General features: G+C 40.9%; 1 protein-coding gene across 7 annotated transcripts in view; it reads left to right on the top strand.

The window, feature by feature from the left end:
• Positions 1–25,562, top strand: part of SIPA1L1 (signal induced proliferation associated 1 like 1) — a 365,306-nt gene that overhangs the window by 29,865 nt on the left and 309,879 nt on the right. For 6 of the 7 annotated variants that reach the window (XM_080808595.1, XM_080808603.1, XM_080808602.1 and 3 more), the window contains exon 3: positions 4,623–4,705. The exons of the other annotated variant lie outside the window; for it this stretch is intronic. The gene's annotated coding sequence lies outside the window, so the exon portion shown is untranslated. The remainder of the gene's footprint in view (positions 1–4,622; positions 4,706–25,562) is intronic. 7 annotated transcript variants of the gene reach the window in all.

The raw sequence follows: 25,562 nt of genomic DNA, 5'->3' as shown, positions 1-25,562 counted from the left end.
GTCCTTGGTGAACCAGTCCAGACCCATTCTCGTGACTCTTTCGCTTTGAGAGAGTTGAGGGTTTATGCGTGAGTCGGGATAAATTCATTACTGTTCTCAGAAGAACAAATTGAAGTGTATGGATCTGTGATGGCTGCTTAGCATTGTTACAATTTTTCAGTTATGGTTTTTTACCTAACTTTTTCTCTGAAATGGACCTAGCCCTGGATGGGCTTGGAAATCACATGGTCCAGGGCCTTGATTCTGTAGTTGAGGAAATCGAAGGCCAGGGGTCAAGAGGTTTGCTGAAGGTTAGACAGCTGGTTGGTGGGGGGGGGGGGGTGTTCTCCTGATTTCACAGCTTGCCTGGCCTTTCCCCACCAGCCCCTCTGGGAAAGCACGGATTTCTCTCCAGTGGCATGAGGGTCTCATAACGAGCCTTAAGTCCTGCTCGGGACGTCTCAGTGGGTTTGTGGTTGGATAATACTGTTGTTCCTTCATGCATCAAGTAATACTTGGAAATTTGTTCTGGGCTTTTAAGGAAAATAGGTCACAGAGATAAGAATTTTGTTCAATCTAACACTTGGGAAAGGAAAAAAAACCGTGTAGTGATCCTGCCTAATTGAAGTTGTGGGTTTCACTTGGTAGACCGAGCTGCAAAAATGAAGGAGGTTCACGCACAGCTCTCTTCTGTGTACTCTTTTGGGCTGTGCATAAATTTGCTCGTGCACCGTCGTTTTGGTATTGCTGTTGTGTGCCCAGTCAGTACAAGGTAAAAAGTACTAGGAAACTTGAGTCGGACACATGTCTCCGCTCCTTCAGGTCTTTGCTGTGAGTCTTGTACCCTGCCTGACCCACAGTTCATCTTCCCTCCATTCACGCCTGCATCTCCGTACTGCGCCGTCCTGGCCTCCTGTTTTCAGTAACACATGGTTCCTCTCACATACAATGTATACATGTATATACATATACAATATGTATCTCCCGTGTCATTTGTATGTGATGTTTACTGCGTATGAGTACATGATATGTGTTATGTCTGTATGACGTCCAGATAGTCGGTGCCGGGTGTCTCCTCCGTCAGACTGCAAGCTCCGCGAAGCTTTTGTCAGTTTGTGTATTCCCAGCACGAAGAATAAATAGTGCCTGCCTTGTAGGAGATAGCGTGTGAATGAATGAACTTGGCAAAAAGCAACTGTTCTTTAGGATTTCTACTAGTAAAATGCCAGATTCTCAGTCCTAATGTTTATTTTATTCACGAACTCACTGAGGATGGCAGAATCACCAGTTGGGACATAAAGAAAGGGAATTATCCTAAGGTTGTGTGTTGTGTTATACAGTATACTGGAACTTCCTTGCTGCTTTGGTAATAAGGAAGGAACTCGGCTTGAGATGAAAAACAGTCATTAAATGTTCAGTGGAACAAATCTTTAGACATTAAAATCTAGATGACTCAGTGATAAAAAGGTACAGATAGAGATTTGGATGGTAGCTGGTTTTAAACCCAATTGATAGAAAAGCTTTTCATTTTCAGCATTATGGCAAATAGAGCCAGATTTCAGAGAATCAAGGTGCTAAGGCAGCGGACGGGAAGAGGAAGGACTTAAGGCCTGGGGAGAGTTGGAAAAAACCCTTCAGCAGAGTCATCCAGATGTGAAAGTACATTTCTGCACTTGCTCAGAGGAACTACAACACAAGACACGGAGATCCATTTAATTCAGATAAAGTCCATAATGTTCTGAAATTTTCATTTATCTAATCTGCTGGTAACCTCCCAATAAGTTCTGGGGGCATAATGTAACTTATAAACACTCATTTTTATTATTTAAAGATGTATTTGATTTTTAGGATTCAAGGGAAATAAAGATGATTCTTAATGTCTTAGGAAGATGTTAAGAAACCTAGAAAATATCTTAGAAATAGACGATGCTGGCTTTTCATGTCAGCTTAAGCCCAAAGGTTTAATGACTCGCCCAACACTGCACAGTTAATTCATGGAAGAATTGGTACTAACTTTGATCCCAAATTAGAACTGAAGTATCCTCTCTGATAATTAGGGGCACTTATGAATTTGTTCCAAGATTTATTTTTTATCTTTAAAGTTTCAAAAATGCATGCAGATACTCCGTCCTATGCAAGTCGTGTTCTTCTTTTTATGTGTAGAGCCATGCATATTTTAAAAAATATTTTATTTGTCAGAGAGAGAGCGAGAGAGAGAGAGTGCGCACGCACAAGCATGGGGACGGCAGGCAGAGGGAGCAGCAGGCTTCCCGCTGAGCAGGGAGCCTGATGCAGAACTTGATCCCAGGACTCTCAGATCTTTTTTTTTTTTTTTTTTAATTTTTTTTAAATTTATTTATTTGTTAGAGAGAGAGAGCAAGCGAGCACAGGCAGACAGAGTTGTAGGCAGAGGCAGAGGGAGAAGCAGGCTCCCCGCCGAGCAAGGAGCCCGACGTGGGACTCAATCCCAGGACGCTGGGATCATGACCTGAGCCGAAGGCAGCCGCCCAACCAACTGAGCCACCCAGGCATCCCAGGACTCTCAGATCTTAACTGTCTGAGCGACCCAGGCACCCCAAACATGCATATTTTGTGCTAGTTTGCAGAATTGTCATCTGGAATTGGAGAAAATGAACAGAATGAAAGATCACCTGAAGTTATTGTGTTAGTGTTAAATCAGAGCTTTAAAGAAAACTATAATGGGGGAATAAATCTACTTGATTTGCTCTGAAGTTAATTATAATGGAGGAAATTAATTATAGCACAGCGAAAATACCTTATTTAGAAAATATTTTCAACCTCAACTTGGGAAGAAAGGATTGCTATTTTTGTCAATTCAACATTCTGTTTAAGTAAAGTAAGGCATTATGCTTTGTGGCTTTTTTTTTTTTGCTGGAGGTATAGGTTTGGAGGAGGTGAGTTTTTTTTTTCCTTTTTTTGTAAAAGAGAGAGAGGGTTTTTGTATATAATTTTGTAAGTACATTTTCCCTAAAGATTAGATCATATTTGTATGGAGAAAGACAGCCAACCCCGCCCTACCCCCTTCCCCAGTAAGGAATTACTCTAAAGGTTTTGCTTCTTAATCTTTTATGTTAATCTTTTTTTGCAACACATGGTTAAATGAGATTTTTATCCTGCCACAGAGTTGTAGCTTGATTTTAATATACTCCAAAAGATCGTTTCCCCAGCTGATTAAAGACAAGGGTGTGATAGGAAGAGCACCAGCCTGGCAGTCAGGAGATTTTGACTTCATCTTGTCTGTAGGATGATGATTTTACAGTGGTAACGGGGTAGTGTAGCCTCTTCCAGCTTGGAAAGCTTATGATTTTGCTTATTTGCTCATAATCTGCTTAGTGCCTCATACCCATACTCCCTACAATGTCAAAGTACAGACCGTGTGTGTATTTCGAGTCTCACCGTCTCCCCACAAAGCAGCTCTCTCGAGATGAATACTTCAGGAGCCAATGCCCCTTGCTTTAGTCTGGCCGGTGGGTTCTCCTGTGTGACTGCAGGGGAGTCGCTCTGGAAGGACCTGCTGGGCAGCCACTGGTGGCTCTCGAAAGGCCCTTTCTCCACTAAGTAGCCTGAGCTCCATGAGCCTCTTAGCATTTTTGAGACAGACTCCTCGGGCGCGAGGAATGTTCACATCGGGCCTGGCATCTTTAGAAACTGGACCGTTGCTCGCCTTGAGTGGTTTGCCACTCGGAGTCCTTGTATTAGTGGTGGAAGTAGCCACCTAAATTTTTATGGTCTCATATTTGCCGATCTTCCACAGACCATAGGCGTAATGAGAGGAGGCCTTTGGCAGAAGGGTCTGCGTGAGTGTCTCCCCATGCTAGTCTCATGTACGCAGAGTCTCTTTCTCCTTGAAGGTGTGCTGTGGTATGTGTGTTCTCAGTTATCTGTATCACACTGGCTAGTTGACTAGCTCTAGGTGGGTATGTGGATATGGCCTGCAGAATTACCGGATTCCTCTCCCAATCTGGCAGGCTTGGATGGGTAGGAGCCCAAATACAGTATCTGTTGGCAGGCACATCTTGACACATGGTGAGTGACTTGTGGGTGGGGAGAAGTGAGGCTCCGGGAAAGCTGACTGGGTTGGAAGCCCCTGCCCCATGGTCACACGGCGACCGTAGTCTAGTATCCAAGTGCGAGTCTTGTGTCATTTTCTTCGAAATCACAGCTGCAAAGTCAGAGACAGCTGTAAAGCCCCTCAATTATTTTGTGATTCAGCTCTCATTATTTTTCACATCTCCTGGATTTGAAGTTTTGAAGATTGGAAGTTTTGTACTCAGAGTCTGGATGGAATAAGGTACCTATTAAAGACTTGCTTTGAGGCTGAAGAAAGCCTTTATTTTTCTTTCATTTCCCGAAGGTGTGGCAGTATTAGAGCAGATGGAAGGCTGGAGTTTGAGCTTAAGTTGTGTGAAAACTTCATCAGCCAATTGGCTGACTCTTAATGGTGAGACAGGAAGAACCACCCACGTTTTCCATTTTGGATTTGAGTCACAGAAAACAGGTTTCCTGCAGAAACCATTTGGCTTCAACAAGTGTACGGAAATTTCATCTTTGATCAAATTGATGTTTTTATCGTCATCGTGCATGCATTTCAAATTAATTACTTTCCCTCTTTTAATCTTTAGGTTCAGTTTTGAATGTGAATGGCAGTAAACCTAATACCCAATATTTCTGTATAAGAAGTAGATCAGAAGGCCTACACTTTCAGGTGAGGATCTCATTTGACTTTATCTTTTCATAATACACAGCTGCTTTGGCAGAAGTCTGGCATGGCTCCTACCCCCTTTCCCATGAACGGAAGGATAGGTGAATTTTCTAAAAGGCAGCAAATTGATGGCTCTAGACAGGCTTCCACCTGTTTGGGATTCCCTAAGGAGGTATCAGTGGGGTTGGCTACTTAAAATGATTAGAGAGGGGCGCCTGGGTGGCTCGGTGGGTTAAAGCCTCTGCCTTCGGCTCGGGTCATGGTCCCAGGGTCCTGGGATCGAGCCCCACATCGGGCTCTCTGCTCTGCAGGGAGCCTGCTTCCCCCTGCCTCTCTGCCTACTTGTGATTTCTGTCTGTCAAATAAATGAATAAAATTAAAAAAAAATGATTAGAGAAGCAAGATGCGATGGCAGTTAACACACGTACACATACACACACTCATTTAAAATGGCTTATAAAGTTGTGTAAGTTTCTTTTTTTTAGGTGGAGGAAATCATCTTTCTAATAACTACCACTTCCTTCCCATGGTTGATCAATTGAGCTATCATCTGTCTGTTTTCCAGTACTTAAAGTTCAAAGACAGATTGTTTTCAGATTAATTTCTCTACCTCTGTGGCATCCCACAATACTAAACAGTTGTAGGCATAAGAATATTATAGAAAAAGCTCTGAACTTGAAATAATTTGGAATGTATAGGGCCAGTATTTAGAAAGGAGTTTTCTTCAGGAGGAGAGGGTACTGTGTAGACCAAAAAGAAACAACCCACTCTCCCTCCATCTAGTAAATCATGGTGGTTATTTTTCAAGTTTAAAATACGTAAAACTCAGTTTTAAATTATTGGCATCATTTGAAGAGTGAGTAATCCCACAATCATACCGGTAATGCATCGTAGGATGGCTCTTGTAGCAGGCTTCAACTCCTGACTACGTTACCAGTTGTCAGAAATTTCGTTTGCAAAACGTTAACACAGCGACAAAGAGAACTCCGTGGAGAGAAACTGGCTCGGGGTTTGTAATAAGCTGCAGATGGTATGTGGAGATAAGTCCTTTCCAGTTGTCCCTGCAGTCAGCCTTAGTCAGACCTATGTAGTAACTTTTTTTTTTTTTTAAAGATTTATCTTTATTTATTTGCGGGGGATGGAGGGGCAGAGCGAGAGGGAGAGTCTTGCAAGCAGGTGCCACACTGAGCAGGGAGCCTGGTACGGGGCTCGATCTCACGGCCCTGAGATCCTGACCTGAGCGGAAAATAAGAGTCTGACACTTAACTGACTGAGCCACCAGGCGCCTTGGTAGTACCTCTTGACTCCTCCGCCTGCAGGCTGTTCCGTGTGGGATTAGGTGCTGTTACCCTGTGCTTAGAATTCTTCTGGGCCTCCCCATCACCTAGAGCAGTGGTTGTCAAACTGCTGGGTCTCAGGAACCCTGCTGTTAAAATTGTTGAAGCCACAAGAGACCTTTGTGTTTATGTTGATTATATCTATCATTATTTACTGTGTTGAAATGGAGAAAAATTTAGTACGTAAGAATATATAAGCTTGCATTCCCTTAGCTGGAGAGTGATGACATCATTAGTTATGAGCTTCTGGCAAACAGTGTACGTTTAGGAGAGAAAGAGAAGGAGAAGACAAATAGCATACTATTATTTTTACAAGTTAGATTTATTGAGGTGTAACTTCTATCCAGTGCAATCCACCCATTTTGGTGTATAATTCATCTCTGGGTTTTGACAAATGCATATGGTTGTGTAAACACAGTGATGATGTAGAACATCCCCATCACCCCAGAATGTCCCCCTGTCCTTAGCCTTAGCACCCTCTGACCTTTTCTGTGTCCTTTCGTTGTGCTTTTTCCCGACTGTCGTCTAAATGGAATTACACAGTCATGGCCTTTTGAATCTGGCTTCCTTCATTTAACAGAGTGCATTTGCGACTCATTCATCTTGTTTTATCACTAATATTTTTTTATTGCTGAGTCTTATTCTGATGTATGAATGTACTGCGGTTTGTCTGTTTACCAGTTGGAGAACACTTGGGTTGTTCTCGGTTTTGGTGGTGACGTGTCCTAGCATTAATATCAAAATAGTTATAACCTCATAGACCCCCTGTGAGGGTCCCAAGGACCCTCAGGAGCCTGAGCCGGCTCTCGGAGGACCTCTGGCCGTCTTGAACTACTTGCCTGTGTGTGACGTGCCCTCTGTTTAAAACACCAGGATCTACCTCAAGGGTCTCCTCTGTTCAGGCCTTTCTTTTTTTTCCTTCTTCTTCTTTCTTTTTAAAGACGTATTTATTATTTGAGAGAGAGAGAGAGAGAATCTCAAGCAGACTCTGCACTGAGCAGAGCCCCCCACGGAGCTTGATCTCATGACCCTGAGATCATGATCTGAAATCAAGAGTTGGACGCTTGACAGACTGAGCCACCCAGGTGCCCCTCTGCAGGCCTTTCTAAGCTCTTTTCCCACCATCACCCAAGGCTGGGCCTCAAGGCTGGGCTGGTCACCACCAGCTTTGTGCCTCTGCTGTGCCTTGTCCCACTGCTCAGCAGTTAACTGAGGACGTGGTAGCTCCCTAGCTTCTGGAGAGCTGTGCCTTCTCTGTCCCACATACACGCCCGGCACATGGAAGATGCAGTACATGTTTGAATGAATGAATAATAGTACCTTTACATTTGTGAGGTGTTTTCTTGTTTTTAGGAGACTTTCCCATATAACACGCATCCCTCGTTTCAGCTCTGCATGGTATATATAGCACATGTGATTTTTAATATCTTTTATTTTTATTTCATCAGATAAGGATATCTATGGTCTTGACCAAGCTGTATCCTAGAATAACCTGGGAAGCTGTTAATAAACATACTAGTGACCCGGATTCAGTCCTAATCTCTGGAGGTCAGGCTTGAGTACTAGGATTTTTTTTTTTTAAAGATTTTATTTATTTATTTGAGAGAGAGAGAGAATGAGAGAGAGCATGAGAGGAGAGAGGTTAGTGGGAGAAGCAGACTCCCTGCCGAGCAGGGAGCCGGATGCGGGACTCGATCCTGGGCCTCCAGGATCATAACCTGAGCTGAAGGCAGTCGGTTAACCAACTGAGCCCCCAGGTGCCCAAGTGTTAGGATTATTTAAAAACATCACTGTTGAACCTGATGTGCAGCCCCCGGAGAATCATTGCTCCAGAGTGTGATCTATCAGGAAGTCTTAGTGGTGATGTCCTTGAGATTGGAACGCTCATCCTTGGCTCTTGCTGGAATGCCTTTTCCTCCGGACTCTCACGTGAATGGAGGCACTGCAGAGACTTATAGAGTCCTGTACCTGCATTTTTAATTCTGGAGGTACTGTAGTGTGAAGACCGGAACACTGAGCTGAGGGTCGGGGAAATATGTGTCTGTTGGGCTCTGCATTTATTACCCGTGGATTAACACATACTTGAGTCTGTTCTCATGTTTAAAATAAGGATACTACCTTAAGTTCTAGAAACTTATTATGGGAAGCCAGTTAGATACTATGTTAACGGACTTTTTTTTTTTTTTTTTTTTAAGTAGGCGCCATGAGCCCAACCTGGGGTTGAAGTCATGACCCCTGAGATCAAGACCTGAGCTGAAATCGAGAATTAGATGCTTAACAAATGCCCCTGTTAAAGGATTTTGAACAATTTATTTAAAGGACTGCAAAATCCTTTTGTAAACTATAAAGTGCTTTCTAAAACTTGTTTTTATTTGATTTTAGCTTCATGTATTTATTGGCTAACTTTCCTTGAGGTTCATAAATTATACAAGTGATATATAAGTGTGGTCTCACTGAAATAGTGAAATAACAGATTTATGGAGAGTAAAACCGAGAGGTCACCATTGGTTGCGTAATTTTGATCCTTTGTATATGAATTTAAGTGCATAAATATGTATGTATGTGACATACTTTTTTTTCCTTTGGTTGTATTAACATAAAGTCTTATTTTATAAATTTTATATATATTTTTAAATTTGACCACATGTCTTCTTTCATTCCATATTAGTATATATAAACCCCTCTCATTCTTCTTATAGCTACATAATTTTTTCATATATTTCCATAGCAGTGGACATTTAGCCTGTTTCCACTCTTTTACTTTTATAAAAAATGCTGGTGAACATTCTTGGCTCTTATGAAACCATTAGTTAATTCTTGTTAAGACACATATTCTGTTTTACGGGGCACCTGGGTGGCTCAGTGGGTTAAAGCCTCTGCCTTCGGCTCAGGTCATGATCCCAGGGTCCTGGGATCGAGCCCTGCATTGGGCTCTCTGCTCAGCGGGGAGCCTGCTTCCCTGTCTCTTCTCTGCCTGCCTCTGTGTACTTGTGATCTGTCTGTCAAATAAATAAATAAAATCTTAAAAAAAAAAAGACATATATTCTGTTTTACAGATACTGGGAGATGAAGTAATAAATGTCTCATGAGCGAAATCTTAGACCTGTTCTACTCAAGTCAGGATAGAACTTAGGCTTTGTCATAAATTGTAGTAAAATATACTAGACCTTGGAGAATTTTTTCATATGATCTTTATAAATTTAGTTTGTCTTATTTTTGTGGTATTATCATTTTGGTATTTAGATAGACTTTTGAAGACCAGCATGTATATTTAACTCCTTTAGGTGTTAAGGTGTTTCCCTTGACTAACAACCGCAGTGCAGCGAGATGGCCAGTACTTCCTGACACCTGGCCCTGGGTTAGGAGCTTATTATATGCATGGTCCCATTTCTTCCCCTCACTAACCCAGTGAAATTGGTAGTGTTTTCCAGGGTAAACATTCAGAAATGGAAGATCAGAGAGGTCAGATCACTTGTCCAAGGCTCGTAATGGGTCTAGGATTCAAAGGTCCTGCTTCCACCTATGATGCTAAACAGTCTACCAGGAATTCACTGAATCAGAGATGGTACTTTTACTTAATGACGTCACAGTTCACTTTGTAAATTACCTGTATTTGGGTATTTTGCTTTTTAGTACCAGTAATAATTTAACCTTTGCAGAAGTAGTCCATGCTTTCGAGTATCCATTTTGTAGAAAGTATTTATAATAAAAGCAATATTGTAATATAATAAAAACAAATACTTATTGAATATAATAGGTGGTATGTTGGAGTGAAAGAGACCACTAAATGAGGAATTGATATTGAATTCTATTTATTAATTAACAGGATAACCTTGGTAAATGAATGTTTTCTCAATGGTAACATAATAATGTACCAAATAGATCACTCTATACTTCATCAGCCGCCAGTCCTAAATTATAGTAGTGTGAGTAAGAAATACTTGGGAGAACATTCGTCGGTGGTAATGTAGATGAATTGCGAAATGGAATTCTAGTAATGTTTCCCCTTGCCTTGAGTAATAAGGAGAATACTGCCAGAAGGGTTTGTTCATTCATGACAAATGGGAGATTAAAATGCTCTATCTCTGTTAATAAAAGTACCAGAATGCAGCCTCAAAGTTTTTTATTTTTAATTAATTAATTAATTTTTTTCTTCAGAGAGGGAGAGAATGAGAGGGGTAAGGGAGAGAGGCAGGCAGAGGGAGACACAGAGAGAGAGAGAGAGAGAGAGAGAGAGAATCTTAAGCTTAAGAATCTTAAGCCCCAACAAGGGGCTCGATTTCATGAACTTGAGATCATTACCTGAGCCGAAATCATGAGTCACTGCTTAACTGACTGAGCCACCTGGGTGCCCCAGCCTCAAAGTTTTTAAGCATGTTGAAATATATATTCTTAAAATTTTGTTATAGGTAGCGTTTTGAGTATTTTAAGTGGCAATGGGTGGTGGTTATTTCTCAGTCATGATCATTATAGATGGAGTTTTAGCAAAGATGGTTTCATATATTCCTTGTGTACTCTTATGTCACCTTTCACTTGAATGGTAAAATAAAGTCGAGGTCTGAGTGACACAGTCTGGAGTACATGCGATGGTGGGTGCCGGCTTCTTAACCCTTTCTTCCGTCTCCTTAAAACATGTCTCCTTTTTAAGCCTTAAAATATGGTGGCTGGATGGTTGAAATAGATCTTTTGATGGACAGATGGAACTCTATTAAGAAGTAAGAAAACATATGGCAAAGCACACTGCAAACTCCGTCGTATTGTCTCATTCCTGATTTTTAACTTAAACGCATGCTTAAAAAGAAATATTTTTGGCCAATATCTATTTGATAATTGGCTGGCGGAGGAGAATGAGCATGCTGGTCCACCTTCCCGTGTGGATCTGTTCACTACGAGGTAGGGTGGCACCAGAGTGGGCTTCCAACACAGGAAGCAGTTGGGTGGCAGTGACTTTTAGTTGCTATTGGTAGGCATTCGATTCCAGTCAATAATCTAGTGCAGTCTACTCCAGACAGCATGCTGTGGAAGTGTTCTCTGGTTCGTCTTTTCCTCTTATTTGTAGATGTACTGATTTGCTTGGGTAGATGCAGAAACCACATTGTATTTGGGGCTGCTTTCTGAGATGACACACCCCACCCGTCAGAAGAATTCATTTCTTTTTGGTATTTGGCATTTGTTATTTTTATCCCTGTTCTCTATTTAAATTTTCAGCCTTTAGAATGTAAATTCTCAAGTGCATTTTGCCTTGGTGACTAAGGGGTATTATGTAAGGACCCCCTCCCCCTTCACTGTGTGGACATACATTTCTTGGCCTATTATTTGTTCTGCGTCTGTATCTCAGTGTAATCTTAACAAGTTCGTTCAGGCAGTGGTTAAACTGAGGTTAAGTGGTATTCTGGTTGTTTGGCAGGATATGGCCGTAAACACGTCTCTCTAAACACAGAATGGCCTGAGGTGGCTGTAATGTTCAGTTGCATAATCACAGATTACACCTGACAAACACAGGAATGAGTCCATGGGCCTCATCCATCCTCAGTCAGAAATTGCCCCACAGGTTGGAGTCTGCTGTAGAAACCGTCTGTAGAGCTCCCTTGAGTGTTTTCTTAGATAATTATATTAATATCATTCATTTAATTGGAATGTTTCTGATTAGATGAAACTATGAATAGTATTTCAGCGGTTCAGAAAGCCTCCCACCTAACATCTAAAGGGATGAGTTAGAATGTTAGAAGTGTATTAAAAATGTGTATGTTTCTCAGAATTTTGTCGTATTTTTGCCTTTTTTTCTTCCCTCTCTTCCTGGTATTGTGACTTGTGAGCTATTTTGCAAAACATTCTCTAAGAAATAATTCATCTTCTAGAGATTGGATGGGGTAGAAGTAAGAGTCATTCTATTTGAAATGATAGGTAATGTGCCCATAGAGGGCATCTCTGTATGAATGTGGTCTTTTGAGCTCTCAGGCAGTATTGGAAAATACTCCGTGTTACTGTGGGCAGCTGAAGAACAGAAATAAAATGCCTATTATAGTGGGTAGGAAGGGCTTTGGGGCGTATTATATATGTTCTGAGGCTGATGTGAATATTTTTGAAAAAATGTTTTACTTAATTACCACTTGCAGTATTTATCAGGAAATTGGATATATTTGAGTTTCCATAGCCTTAATTTTTGCTAAATGTTTTTATGGAACTACTTTTTCTAGAAGGTGTTTTAATTTTTTTGTAATTGTTTTTATACATTTCATGTGTTTTATTCAAACTGATTCTGTCTGAAATTTGCTCAGAGAAACCAAATCCAGTTAAAAATACTTCTTGACAGAGGCCTCAAGGCCTCTGACATAATAGATTGACATAATAGATTTTTATTTGAAATATTTATTGTTTTTTTAAACTTATTTTATTTTTTTAGCAAAGTAATAATATCCCTGGTTTAAATAGTAACTGAAATGGTAATTCAGACTTGAGAAGAAAAGATCCTGTGCTCCACGTGTTGTTCTTCAGAAGCAAGCATTTTCAGGTTTCTTTTTTAGCTATTTCTTCTGGCATTTACTGCCATATATTTTTAAATAACCAATTTTTACTCCCGAGGCTCGGCTTTTCAACTCTAAACATTATCTTTTGACTGGTTCCTACAGAAAATGAGGATTTAACTTACTGACCTTTCTTTCCCCATCCTCCCAATGATAATTAAAAATTTTTTTTTTAAATTGTAAGTATAAGGCTCATACCCAGTGTGGGGCTTGAACTCACGACCCTGAGGCCAAGAGTCGCGTGCTGTACCGACTGAACCAGCTGGGCACCACACTTCCATTGATAATTTTATTTACTTTTTGGTCTAAGTGTCATTTAATATTTACAGTATTATCATTTGAATATTGAGGACTATGGCCACAGAATACTCAGTGGTCACTTGCTCTTTAACTTAGGCATAATGGTTACTTTGTTTTTCATTGGCTTAACTTCCTATTGATCAATAATTTTGCACTAAACATTCTGATAGAACCATAAAGACTCACTCACATGGTAAAACATACTAGGGTGTCTGTCAGTGCCAGTTTTTCTCGGTGTTGCCAATCCCAGAGTTCCATGTCATGTGGGTAAATGACTTGCTGTCCAGCCTCGACAGAGCTGCCGTTGTGGGACTCCTCTTTACCACCATCTTGGTGAGGCTCGGTTGTTTTTTCTTTGATTACTCTTCTGTTTCCTGGGTTTTGTGTTGTTATCTCTGTTGTTTCTCTCGTTTTGGTGGGATATATACACACATGCACACACACCCACACACACTCCAATATTCATACGCCCAAGAATGGGATTAAAAAAGCCCCTTTTTTTCCTAATCGTTTCCTGCTAATATGTAAGAAAATACTTGACTTTATTTTTGCATCAACTTTGTATCTCGCCGTCTTACTAAATTCATCTATTAGTTCTAGTAGTTGTTTTGTACATTCCCTGGAATTTTGTACCTAAATGATCATATGATTTGCAGATAAGAAGTTTTACTTCTTCCTTTCAGATCTTTATCCCTTTTGTTTTTCTTGCCTTCTTGCATGGCTGAAATTTGTTTAGAGAAACCAAATCCAGTTAAAAATACTTCCTTGAAAGAGGCCTCAAGGTTGACATAATAGATTTTTATTTGAAATATTTATTGTTTTTTTAAACTTATTTTTTTTAGTAAAGTAAGTAGGACTTCTGGCTAGTATTGTTTAAAATGTGGTAAGGAGAAACATTCTTACCTATTCTCATCTCGGGGAAAACAAGTCAGTTTTCCACCTTTGAGTGTGATGTCGCCTTTGGTATTTTCCTGCACTTGTTCTTCGTCTCTTTGAGGAAGTTCTCTAACTCTTCCCAGGATGTTGGCAGTATTCTCACGAATGGCTGTGGAATTTTGTTAAATACCCGATCCTGAGATTTTTCTCCTTTAGTCTGTATGCTGACTGATTTTCAGATGTGAACCAATTTTTGGGATAAACTGTACTTGCTCGTAATGTACCTTTTAATATATTATTGGATTTGGTTTGCTAACATTGTGTTTAAGATATTCATGTCTACATTCGTGAGGGATACAGCTCTGTCATTTTCATTTTTTGTGATGTTCTTGTCAGGTTTTAGTATTAGCATTAAGCTAACCTTATAAAATGAGTTAGGAGGTGATCCTTCCTTCTCTGTTTTCTGAAAGTGTTAAATTTCCTTGAATGTTTGTTAGAATCTACCAGTGAAATAATCTGGAGTTGTTCTTTGTTTTTGTTTTTTGTCTTTTAGAATATTTTTGATAACAGATTTATTATCTTTAAAAGGTAAAGGGCTACTTAGATTTTCTGTTTCATCTTGTGCCAATTTTAATAGATTCTATTTTTCAAGAAATTTGTCCATTTTATGTAAGTTGTGCTCAGTTTGTTGGCATAAGGTTACACATTATATTCTCTTACTATCTTTTTAAACTTGATCTCCAATGGTACGTGTTTTTTATATTTCTGTTACCGGTGATTTGTCTTTTTTTTTTTTTTTTAAGATTTTATTTATTTATTTGACAGACAGAGATCACACGTAGGCAAAGAGGCAGGCAGAGAGAGAGAGGGGGAAGCAGACTCCCTGATGAGCAGAGAACCCAATGTGGGGCTCGATCCCAGGACCCTGGGATCATGACCTGAGCCAAAGGCAGAGGCTTAACCCACTGAGCCACCCAGGCGCTCCTTGTCTTTTGTCTCTATTTTTGATCTAACTAGAAGTCTGTCAGTTTTCACAGTCCTTTTAAAGATCTGCCTCTTGGGTTTTATTAATTTTTTCCGGTGTCTGTATGTTTTCTATTTTATTGACTTCCACTCTCTATTATTTTCTTTCTTCTTTTTTGGGTTTCGTTTGCTCTATTCTTTATTATTTCTAAAGGAAGAACCTTAAGGTCATGGTGGCAGATCCTTTTATTTTCTTATATTAAGCATTTTAAAGTTTAAAGTTTCCCTTTAAGTACTGTTTTAGCTGCATCCCACGTATTTTAATATGTTTTATTTTTGTTGCTATTTGGTTCAAAATATTTCCTGATTAACTTTGTGATTTTGACTTTGATCCATGAGCTGTTCAGAGGTGTGCTGTTCGGTTTTTGTCCATTTGGAATTTCCCCAGATACCTTATTACTAATTTCTAATTTAATTCTGTGTTGTCAGAAAATATACTTTGTGTGATGACATTACTTTTGCATTTATGGAGACTTACTTTACAGTGCACCATATGATCTATCCTGGTAACGTGCCAGGTGCGTTTGAAGGGAATGTGTCTTCTTCAGTTTTAGATCGTCTGCGAGTGTCCATCAAGTCAAGGTGGTGGCTGTTGTTGTTGTGTTGTGTTGTTCAGACCTTCTGTGTCTTTCCTGAAAATTTTTTGGTCTAATTTTATCAATTACTGAGATGGAGTGTGAACATCTCTTACTATAATCATGTCATTTTCCTTTTCTTCCTTTGATTCTATTTTTGCTTCTATTTTGAGATGCATATACATTTGTAGTTGTTGTATCTTCATGATAAGTTGTTCTTTTTATAATATAAGGCTCTTTTTTCCTCTGGTCATGCTTTTTGTCTTAAAATTAAAAGTTGTTTAGAGACTCAGTGATGTGCATGGTGGGGCTAGTGTCTGGTGTTTCTGGATGATGATCTTGGGCCCTGCTGTTTCATTGGAAATTGTGTGTATTATCACTGAAGAAGTTATATGTTGAGATATCATCTGCCTCTGGCATTCCAGCTGAATATAGTTTACCTGGAGAATGGGACTGTAAGGGAATAGGATCTAGGTTAAATTTTTTATAGGGGAAGGAAGAACAAATCTGAAATTCAGAGCAGTGTCAGGGACAGGAGGCCTTGATAGAGAGGCGTAGCTGTTAGCCTTGGGAAGCAAGGCAAGTAGAGTATGGATAATACTCTCAAGTAGAGTATGGATAATATGGGTGTTTCACAGTACTTTTAGATCCAGCCATGTCTGATCTCTTAATCGCCATAATACTTCCATGGTTATGGTCATATTTGAACATTAGGTCCATGGCACTTGAAGACCAAAAATCTAACTACTAGTGGCTTAACAGCATTTATATGCTGCTCACATAAGCCTCTTAGAACATGTTCCAGATGTGAGAAAAATGGAACTTTTCCCACTTTTAATGGGGAGAACTGGAAAAAAGATATTAATAACTAGCTCTTACCATAACACAATTGATATTTGGACAAAGTCTAAAGCATTTACTGCCACATCACTCGCTGAATGAGCTTGGGATCTTCCCCTCCCTCTCTGCTCTTGTTCAGTGTGTTTAGAAGCACCCAGATTGTAGAAGAAATGGTGGATTTGTAGTGGTTTTGTCAATTGGGATAATGGTGATCAATGCACTAGAAGTGGTGTTTTTTAAAAATAAAAACTAGAGTCATGTAGCTATGAACTTTTACATTTGTTGACATAGGTGTAAATAACTTAAGTGCTTGAAAAATCATGGGATATTGGTTTTAGAAGCTATTGTACCACTTTGCCTTTGCTCGTGATCTTTTTGGTCCTAGAAGTATTTAAAATAACCTTAATTATAAGGTAGGATGATTATTGAGTTGAACAATCCTACTTTGTTACTTTGCGGGGAACGGCAATGTGATGATTTTTTGGGTTTCTGATATACTTTGTGTGCTGGTCAGGCTGTACATTCTCGGCACCCTTGTCACAATGTGTTCCTGGGTTGATAAACTCACTTCTGTTTGATAAACTCACTTCTGAATTACCTTCATTTTGAATCCAGTGGGATACTATGTCCAACAGTTGCATATGTATTTTTAAAAGACAGGGAAGTACCACTTGAGCTCTGTTTTATTCTATTTTCTCCTTTTTTTTTCTTTCTTTCTTTCTTTTTTTTTTTTGCTTTATTAGACCATATTTTTTAATAAAGGCTTTTCTTTTAGAAAAATCACCAATATGGCATAGTAAATGAAGACTCTCTTTGAATTGCTTGAATGTCAAAATATTTTTATTGTAAGAAGAAGCCGATCCTCGTTAACTCTTTTCTCTAATTAAAGTTTAGGATTTTAATCAGGTTGTACTTAGCGATAATTACCTTTTGAGTTAGGTAGGTTTTGGAGAAGAGTGGTGATTTTGGTTTTCCAGTGTACTTTCTCTAAGGACAGGGACACCAGAGTCCTGTGTACTTTGGTAATTGTGTGAGCCAAGTGTCTGGGTGGTTCCAGGCTAACCCTCCTTTTCATGGATGGTAGAACCAGACAGAATAGGCTTCAGAATCTAGATGCGCAATGAAAATGGCATTACTGTTGAAACTTTGTCCCACCTTTTGTAAACATGGGATAGAAAAGCAACAATAGCCTAAACAAATTTACATTAGAACCTGCTCAGAGCATGGAGAAAGGAGAGACATTGTTTTCCCCGGCAGTTTTTACTGTTTCTGCTCCGTTTTGTTCGTTATCATTCACTTGAAGAACATCTTATTGACTTCTCTTAGGATTTCTTTACAAAGGAGCTGTGTGTAAAATTGAACTGACTTCCTCTCTGGGGAAGGGTTTTTATTAGGAAGAATAGCTTGGTAGATGCTACAGCAGTTTTAAAAGCTCTAGTCCGTTCTTGACTTAATTAAAGGGGAGAGTATTTTAATTTGTTCAACAGCAAACCCTGAGTGCCCATAGGTGAAAAGGCCTGTCGGTTCTCTGGGGAAGTGGAGATTGGGCAGGTGTAGTCTGTGCTCATAAAGCGCTGTAGGCCTGTAGGGAAATCAGATGTGGGCATAATGGCACTGGAGTGAAGAGTGTCCCAAGAGAGACCTGCAGCCTGCTCCGGGAGTTGAGAGGAGGGAGAAAGACACGCATTTTCCTAATGCACGAGGCGGCGAGCGGGCTCAGGAAGCTTCATGCCGGTGGTGGGATTTAAGCAGTGTCTTGCTGGGTGGGTTGTGGATGTAGGCAGAGGTCTTTGTATTGAGGCATGGGCAGGTGCTGGGGGCAAGAACTTCAGATTTGGTACTCAGGCCAGCATGGAAAAGTAATCAGTAACAGTCATAATGATGCCAATACAAGCATTTAGTGAATGCCTAATTTGTGACAATTATTGTTGGTTTCAGTTCATTTTCTCGTAACGATACTGTAACAACCCTATGAGGTAGAAAGATTGTCATCTCTGTGTTACAGAGGAAGAAGTTGAGGTACAGATAGGTTAAGAAACTTGGATAAGGCTACGTAGTTAGTAGAATTTGACTCCAGCCTGGTTCTGGAGAGCCCACCCTTACTTGCTGTGCTATACTATGGGAAATGTAGAAAAGGTGAATTGGGGTCTGTCTGTAGAGCCTCAGATGCCCACATGAATAATTTAATATATTGGAAGATTTTTTTTCCCCCCTGTGGTTCTGTCTAGGGGTTTTAAACACATTCTCTCATTTCTTTTAAGGTTGCTTTACTTTGAAAGGCCTTTCCCCTGTTACCTTGTCAATTTCTACTCAGTTCTCAATTTTTGGCTTATGTATCACCTTTCTGTGAGAGGCTTTCCTCAGTCACCCAGGAAGAAGAGCCCTCCTGTGGGCTCCCATGGTGCTTTGCCAGCACTGTAATACAATGTTCCTTAGGTGGTGGGATCATTGTTCACTTTGTTTCTCAGCTAGACTGTGAATTATGTGAGTGTTGGGATTGTGTATCCTCTTTGTATCCTTGGTGTCGGGTTCATCTTTGTTGCTGAACAAAGCTCAGATAAGTCCCATCTGATTGAAAGGGAGACTAATAAATTTTCAGACATCATACTGACTTTTTAAATTGCTTTCCTTCTGAGTTACAGGTGTTTGAATACCCAGAGAAGAGATAAATAGATGATAGGATGTTTTGGTTGACCAGGTTCCTCTGAGAAAGGAGGAGAGAGATTACTTGGTTTGGGGTTGCTGGGGACAATTTCTGGGAGGGCCAGGCTCTGGGCTGGGCCCTCATAGACGTGTAACCTTTAAGTTGGCAGGGGGAACGAGGCGCGCCGGCGGAGAGAACAGCATGAGCAGAGGACATAGGATGGGTCAGTTATGAAGGAGCACTACCCGCCTTGACACCCGAGCCTCTCGGCTTCCTGCTACACCCACCAGGGCATTTGATAACATATAGAATCTCTGGAAAGCCCGAATTTTCTTTATCTTCTGCCAGAAAGTTGTATGGGCCAGCAAAAGCATTTGCCATGTTGTGGTTTGAATTTAAGGTAAGTTCCTAACACATAGAGTATGAGATTCAAACGTGATGCCTTCTTGGTAGGAAAAGTGCTGTTAAAAAACAGGCCTATTTGGACTAAATTAAACAGCTCACCCTCCAGAAATTCTTTAAAATCTTACAACAAGTGACCTCACATTTAGCTGCCATGTGGTCAGCCTGACTGCCTCGGACCAGCAGGGACCTTGAGATTCCGGTCACGACCTGTGCTGTTGAAGGCAGCCTCTTGCCCTTTATCTAGAAGCATGGTGGGTATGATGCGGGAGCTGAAGGTATGTAGGAGAGGCCTGGTTCCTCGGACCCATGGAGAGGAAGGTGATGAGGAGCTCTCATAATGAAGGGGAGTGTTGGAATCCAGACAAGGTTGTCTTTGTTAAGAACCTCTTCCTACCTACCATTGGAAACCTTTTCAAAATGCTTCTTGAGGCACGAGCCAAAGTAGCACAGATGATGCCAGAGAACTAGCGATGGCCCTCAGTGAAGAGCTTTGTTCCTCGCCAAGTTTGGAGGGATAGTGGGCATGTTCTTAGGAGAACGGGGAACGGACAGTCTTCTCCAAGACGGTCGAGGTCATAGCTCACCATGGTGCTGCCTGATTGATCTGGGGACTGTGGGCCCTTCTATGGGCAGAAGAAGGGCCAGAGGGAAGGTCTGTCTCTCGTGTGTGTGGCCTCCATCTCAGGGTTCTCTCTACACACAGTTGCTGGTTTTAAGTTTTCTTTTCTACTGATTACTGAAGATCTTGGGGCCATAGATGTTGAAATAGAAGCTTCATGGTTTTTTTCCCTGAAATATCCCCAGGGTCTAGAATAGCAATGCCAAATAGAAATATAATGTGAGCCTCCATGTATTTAAAATATTTTGAACTTCTGGGGCGCCTGGGTGGCAGTGGGTTAAAGCCTCGCCTTCAGCTCAGGTCATGGTGCCAGGGTCCTGGGATTGAGCCCCGCATCGGGCTCTCTGCTCAGTGGGGAGCCTGCTTCTCCCTCTGCCTCTGTCTTCCTCTCTGTCTACTTGTGATCTTTCTCTCTCAAAAATAAAGAAATAAAATCTTTAAAATTTTTTAAAACTCCTAGTTGCCATGTTAAAAAAAAGTACAAAGATAAGAAATTAACTTGAATAATACATGTTTAACCTAATATCCAAAATATTATCTTCTCAACATGTAATCTATATAAAAAATTACTGAGATATTTTACTTTCTTTTGTTCATACCAAGTCTTCAAAATCCAGTGTGTATTTTACCTTTATAGCATGTCTCAATTTGGACTAGTGCCATTCTGAATGCCTAATAGCTACATGTTTCTACCACTTATGGTATTGGAAAGAGCAAGTCTGGAACTGTATCTGGTCTGTGGCGGAAGCCTGGCAAATACCTGTTATATGAAGGAAGAAAGGGAGGGATGGAGGGAGGGAGGAAATGGCAAAACCTAGAAGATGAGTGAACAGAGGAACGCTGTTTGACTTGTCTTGGGGTGTCCTAGTGGTTTCTAACTAGAACAGCTGCTGAATGACGCTTCCCATTTTTAGTTTAAGATCATTTGCAAGTGTGTTATCTTATGGATATATACCTTCAACGACAGTTTCGACAGGTCAGGTTTTACTGTCTTTAATTTATGGGTGGCCTAGCTGAGGCTTAGCTAGGCTAGGTTCAGTGTGTTTGGTATAACCAGGTTTCAGACTCAGGTCTTTTGAGTCCTAGTGTCATGCTTTATGCTCGCCACTGTGTACCTTCCCGTTTGGTTTATGTTAGGTGTGCTCATCCTTTCCTGTGAACACCGGTGGGATGGATAGATACTAAAAGATAGACTGAATAAATATTTTTAATACAGTGCTACTTAAAAAATAGTGAAGGTCATATCTTAAGGTTTGTTTTTAATTCAATAATCAAAGGTAGGAGTGTATACGATGGCTAGTATACATGTATGTGTGTGGCTTCTCTAGCTGAATGATGGAAGACGCATACAAATGTGAGTGAAAAGATTGTTTATGACAAGGTATGCATACATGTGTTTGAGCCTGTCCCTCTGTATAACCATTTTCTCTCTCAGATTGTCCTCTGGTAGGCATGTGTCAGGATTTTCTGTTCTAGCACATGGAAAAACGTCTTGTCTCTTTCACAGAGTGAAAGTGACTTGGCCAGCATAATAACCCTCCAGTGTGTAAGTTATTGGATTTTGTGCCTTTCTTGTTTCTTAGGCCTTAAAATGGTTGGTTTTATTGTGCTTAACGTTTTCTTAAAAGATATGCATGTATGTGTGTATGTATTTGAGCGCGTGTGAGCACGAGAGAGAACAAGTGGGGACGGGGCAGAGGCAGGGGGAGAAGCAGGCTCCCCACTGAGTGAGGAGCCTGATGCGGAGCTCAATCCCAAGACCCTGAGCCAAAGGCAGATGCTTAATCGACTGAGCCACCCAGGTGTCCTGTGACTAATGTTTAAATAAAACCCTAAAGCAGATACTTTTGATATGATTCAGTTTCTTGTGGCCGACAGGCTAAAGAGGAGTGGAGGTTAATTTCTAGAGCATCAGTATGATATTATGGAAACGTCTTTTTGGATGGAAGCCAACATTGGTCACCTTGTATCTAAATCCTACTCCACAGAGCATAGTGTGTTAGTGAGATATCAGGGCACAGTAGATACTTTATACGGTGTGTTCAAATATTTGAGTTTGTGAGAAACAACTCTAGCTTACAGAAAATGACAATGTGATTTTAAGCTTTTCCCATAGTCAGAAGATACTGCAAAACATTTTGTTCGTTGTTTTTCAATTTAAAATAATGTACCATGAATTTGAAAACAGTAATGCAGAAGTTATTCATCAATAAATGTCTGTGTGGGTCTTTGTCATAGCAAAAGCCACCACTTAGATTTTAATTGATCCAAGCTAGAAGCAAGGAAGTTAAGTCTAATGTGTCTTGCATATTTGGGAGGTCGTTCATAAGGAATTTTCTACAAAACCACATGACTGTCATTATCTATCAGGTGTGCTGGGGATTTCCGTGTGGATAGCTTCTATACAACCTTCAGCTTCTCTTTTCATAGCCTGGGGAATGCCATTAGTTCACTGAATTTTTAACGTGACTGTAGCTGACCCTTTCTGTGCCAGGTTCTGGACTCCGGAGGCTGGCAAAGTCACATCTGCTCATTTTTCCTAACCAGTAGCTTAGCATCTGAATGCCCGGGGAACTGAGATCCTCCCTGCAGAAGGAGGGGGGGATCTTGAATACACTTGGTGCCTAAGGGACAGAAAACTGTGGGTCTGGGACAGCAGTTCCCAGCCTTGGCTCAATGACAGAATCAACTGAGGCACTTTAGAACCCTAAAGCTGTCCAGACCCATTGGTTTCACACCAAAGGGTCCCAGCATTACCTACATTTCAGCAAGGATCTTAATTTCCCATTGAAGAGCTTTACTGAATCTCTAATCATGGTGTGCCATGATTTTTTTTCTACCACCATACCTGTCTATCCGTAGTGATTTCTGATGAATCTCCAAAATGTTCAGGAAGGTTTGTTGGTTTCAGAGACAGGGAAGCTTGGGTAAAGGGTGAAATAGGGCAGGCTCCTCTGCAAGAAGCCCTGGGGGGAGCAGAGCCCTAGAGTGAGGGAGGTGGTGGCACCTGGGAAGAAGGGGGTAAGCAGGCCGAAGCTGAGAGCCTGTAAGGGGAGAGAAGGAGGTGAGTCGTGCAGGGAGTCTCTCTGAGATGGCTCGCGGGGCTGTGGCTTTAACTCTCTTCAAACTGCATTTCTTCATAATTTGTACATTTCCCTTTTGCCGTTCTTTGTCAGAGTAAGGAAGAGACATGATTGCTGACCATTGCTCAGAGAACCTTTCCCTTCCATTTAGATTGTTTTTAGGATAGTACTGTTTGTAGGGAGTCTGCCATCTGTTGCAAGTGGTAGTTTTTCCACCAGTTTTTATATTTTATGTAGTCTTAGATATAGAAGGTACTTTAGACTCTCAGATTTCCAGGGGTTTGCTGGGGACAAGTTAGATGCTCATGTTTCAGAAGACTTGGTATAGTTTCCTTCTTTTATTTGGTAATGACAGTATTTTGTGGGATATGTCTTAAGTTGTTAACTTAGACTAAGGTTATCTGTTAATTCAAAGAGTGGACCTTTATTTAAAGATTTTACTTATTTGACAGAGACAGAGAGCGCACGTGCTTTTGAGCAGGGGAAGGGGCAGAGGGAGAGGGAATTTCAAGCAGACTCACTGCTGAGTGGGAACCCTGACCGGGGCTTGATCTCCCGGCCCTGAGATCATGACCCTCTGAGCCGAAACCAAGAGTCTGGTGCTCATCTGACTACGCCACCCAGGTGCCCCAAGTGGATCTTTGTTGATAATAATGTTGATCTGTTCCCAGAGATCTAACGTCCCCCATTTGATATTCTGGCTGCTGTGTGGTGGTGTCTGTGTGTGTTTCATAGTTTGAAGAAACCCGCTGAGAGCGTGAAAGGGAATCGATGTTCCTGGGAGCAGTGCTGTCACTGATGCTGGCTTCTGATTTCCCTATATTAACCTGTAAATGCAAGTCCCTTCACACCAGTTCTCAAGATGCAAAAGAGTAGAGAATAAATGTAGTTGTTTGAGTGGGTGGGAGCATTATAATATTTCTTTAGGACTGAAATCTGTTCCCTGGTATTCCTTCTGCTTTACAATATTCACATAAGTGAAAAAAAAACAAAAAAACAAAACGGTCCGGAAACCTTTTCTGATAAAGCCTAAAGACTTAAAATGTTATTACAGTTTCCTCCTAAGTGAGTTTAAAAAGCCAAATATTTCCCCTACTGATTATGAAGATCTGTATTATAGAATATTTGGGAAACTACAAAAGAGTATGAAGAAGAAAATAAAGGGTGCCAGTAATCCCACAACTCAGCAGTAACTCTTTTAATATTCAAATTATTTCCTTTCAGGGTTTGTGTGTGTGTGTGTGTGTGTGTGCGCGCGCGCGCGTGTGGTGCATACTGTTTTGTATCCTGTTTATTAACTTCATATTATGAGTAATTTCCCATGTAAATAATGGTTCTTCAAAAATAATGGCTTTCGTTGGTTGTTTTGTTGCCCAGATATTTTCTTTGCTTTGAGTTTCTGGTTGAAGCACCGCTCAGTACTTGGTTTGGATGCTTTTATTCCTCCGTGATGCCTTTCCTTCACAGAGGAAGTCAGGAGACTGTCCCCTGAGTTTCCACAGAAGGTGGATTTCAGTGCTCCTATAACACTTACCATATTTTGCCTCATGTAATTTTTTTGTGTACACATCTGATTCTTCATCTGACATGCCTTGAACCCTTCCTTTGGAAGAGGTACTATGCCAAGACCTCATAATACAGCGTAATGCAAAGGAGTTAAAAGGCAAAATACCGTAAGATAGTTTTGTGCCTGCATTCAGGTTATCAACACCTGGCCTGGGGATACAAAGGCATTATTTAGGTAACCACACAAATAACTGTTAACTCAACAATGATCATAAGTGATTTAAAGGAGAGGTAAACAGTGCTTATGAGAACAGTTCAAATGAGGAAGGACAAGGTGTTTTATTTGACCACAGATTTAATGTGATCCAGGTCTTGCACTGTTATAAAGGTCTGCGCAACCGAGAGATACTCTGTCCACACAAAGAACCTGATGTGGTTCAGTGCTCTGCTGTGGTTGGAGGGTCCTGGGCTTCTCCGGGCTCAGCTCTGACCAACAAGAGTACATTGTAAGGAGGGGCCCACGTTGGAGGAGATATTAGAAAGGATTTCAAATGAGGCCCAGTTAGGAAAACTGTAGTAAGTGCTTCTGAGGAAGAGAGGATACAGGGAGGACGTTTTAGTTGTTGTCCAATATGGAGCCATTTATCAGGGTGTATAGAAGAGATTCTGGCAGTTGATGGGAAGTGAGACTGTTCTGCTAGTTCCCTTTCCGTTCTTTTAAGATTATCTGAAGCCATTCAGTGTCTGGTGGGTACCAAGAGGACCCTGAGGGGTGTTGTCAGCCTGTGTAAATTTAGATGGAGAGGAAGAGTGTCTAGCCATCTCCCTGCACGGCGACCCCTCCCATCTGCACTTTTCAGAAGGACCTGAGGGAAAGCTGGGACCCGCAGTGACTGGTATCTCCTGAGGACAAGCTCTTGCAGGCAAACACTGTAGGGATTCTTGTAACACATAGGAGGAAGTCTGAAGGCGTGGACCTGGGCAGAAGGTCATCTTGCTTCCTCTCACTCCCCTCCCTTTACTCTGTCACCAAGCCTTATTTGTCACAGTGATGGGGAAATTTTCTTGCATAAGGTGACTTCTTGTCCTTTGGTGCCCTTACTGGTTTCTTTTTCTTTCTTTTTTTTT

Source organism: Martes martes (genome assembly GCF_963455335.1).
Source record: "Martes martes genome assembly, chromosome: 7".
Taxonomy (NCBI): Eukaryota; Metazoa; Chordata; class Mammalia; order Carnivora; family Mustelidae; genus Martes; species Martes martes.
The sequence above is the reverse complement of the archived record's forward strand: the minus strand, read 5'-3'. Positions and strand labels throughout refer to the sequence as shown.